General features: G+C 46.0%; 1 pseudogene; it reads left to right on the top strand.

Moving 5' to 3' along the window:
- The first annotated feature begins 611 nt into the window (after positions 1-611).
- LOC119530621 lies at positions 612-1,795 on the top strand (annotated as a pseudogene).
- The last annotated feature ends 267 nt before the right edge of the window (positions 1,796-2,062 follow it).

Below are 2,062 nucleotides of genomic sequence, written 5' to 3'. Positions count from 1 at the left end.
CTGGTGGGGGTTGGGGGTGCGGAGAGGGGAAAGGGTGAAGAGGGGGAGGCGTCCGGGGAAGGGGGTGGGGGCCGGTGGGGGCCTGGCGGGAGCTGGGGTTCCCAAGCTCGGTCTGGAGGAAACACGACTGCGCTAGCTCGGGTGGTGGGAGTGGACTGGACGGGGCAGGCAGGTGCATTTGCCCTCTCGGTGACTGCGCCGTCCGGGCCCGTCCTACCTGGCCGCAGGTGCCCTGAATAGGGCCGCCCAGTGCACTGCGACCGATGGATTTACTGAGGCCCCAGAGAACCAGAGTGAAGCTAAGCCAGACAGCTGAGGCATCACAGGGTGTCCTGGGACTGTGAGGTGCCAATGCAGCTGGGCCCAGGACAGTGAGGCTCTTGATATAAGTGTCTGTACTCTGGAGGAGGCAAGGAGAGCAGCCAGCTCCTCCTTTGGGGTGTCAGCATCCTTTCCTTTCTCTGACATGGTTGTGAGAAGGTGGTTTTGAGTTCAAGCAAGGAGCCTGCTGTCCCAAGGTGCAGATGTCCTGAGTGAGCCCCTTCCAGAAGAAGCCCTGCCTGCCTCTCCTTCCTTGCTAAGCTAAAGCCAAATCAGAGATACTATAATCAATGGATAAAGTGAGGAAAATGTGGAACAACTTCAAATACAGGTGTCAGAATCTCTTCAGTTATGAGGGAGGAAGCCGTAGTGAAGTTGTGGACATGAACTCCAACAGATGTGTGTCTGTCAAGGAAAAGAAAGAACATCTGTATAAGGAAAATGTTCAGAAATAGATTGTGGTGATGAATGCATAACTATATGATAGTACTGTGAAGAGTTGATTGTATACCATGGATGATTGTATGGTACGTGAATATATTTCAATAAAACTGAATTAAAGAAAAAAAAAGAACATCTGTATAGGAGACTCAACTCCTCAGCAGCAGAGCAGTCCCCTAAGAGAAAATGTTGCCTTACAACTGGGAGTAAGCCCTTCCAAGAATTCTTCAAGGAGAAACCAAAACTGTGCCCCACAAATCCCTCAGACTGTGGAAATAAGCATTGAAAAGGATAATGATTCGTGTGTCACCCCAGGAACAAGACTTGCACGAAGAGACTCCTATTCTCAACATGCTCCCTGGGGTGGGAAGAAAAAACATTCCTGTTCTGCAAAGACACAAAGTTCATTTGATACTGATAAAAAGTTTGGTAGAACTCGAAGTGGACTTCAAAGGAGAGAAAGTCAATATGGCATAAGCTCTGTAACCGACATGGATAGCGTTTCCACCAGAACCGTAGGAAGCCGCTCTTTGAGACAAAGGTTGCAGGATACTATTGGGTTGTATTTTCCCATGAGAACTTACAACAAGCAGTCAAAACCCCTCTTTTCTCATAAAAGAAAAGTACATCTTTCTGAATTAATGCTTGAGAAATGCCCTTTTCCTGCTGGCTCAGATTTAGCCTAAAAATGGCATTTGATTAAACAGCATACAGCTCCTCTGAGCCCACATTCAACATTTTTTGATACATTTGATTCATCTTTGGTTTCTACAGAAGATGAAGAAGATAGACTTAGAGAAGACGGCTTAGTATCGAAGAAGGGGTTGATCCCCCTCCCAATGCACAAATAGATACGTTTAAAGTTACTGCACAGGTTAATCCGTTATATAAACTTGGACCAAAGTTAGCTCCTGAAATGACTGAAGGGAAACCTGAAGGCACGTTTTTGCTCAGGGACTTTGCGAAAGAGGACTACCTCTTCTCTGTGAGCTTCCATCACTGCAACAGATCCCTGCATGCCCGAATTGAATAGAGGAATCACAATTTTAGTTTTGATGCCCACGACCCATGTGTATTTCACTCCTCCACTGTAACAGGACTTTTGGAACATTACAAAGATCCCAGTTCTTGCATGTTTTCTGAACCATTGCTTACTATATCACTAAATAGCACTTTTCCTTTTAGCCTGCAATATATCTGCCATGCAGTAATCTGCAGATGCACTACATATGATGGAATTGATGGGCTCCCTTTACCATCAATGTTACAGGATTTTTTAAGAGTATCACTATAAACAAAA

Source organism: Choloepus didactylus, chromosome 3 (genome assembly GCF_015220235.1).
Source record: "Choloepus didactylus isolate mChoDid1 chromosome 3, mChoDid1.pri, whole genome shotgun sequence".
Taxonomy (NCBI): Eukaryota; Metazoa; Chordata; class Mammalia; order Pilosa; family Megalonychidae; genus Choloepus; species Choloepus didactylus.
Note: the sequence above shows the minus strand (reverse complement) of the source record. Positions and strands in the feature narration are given on the sequence as shown.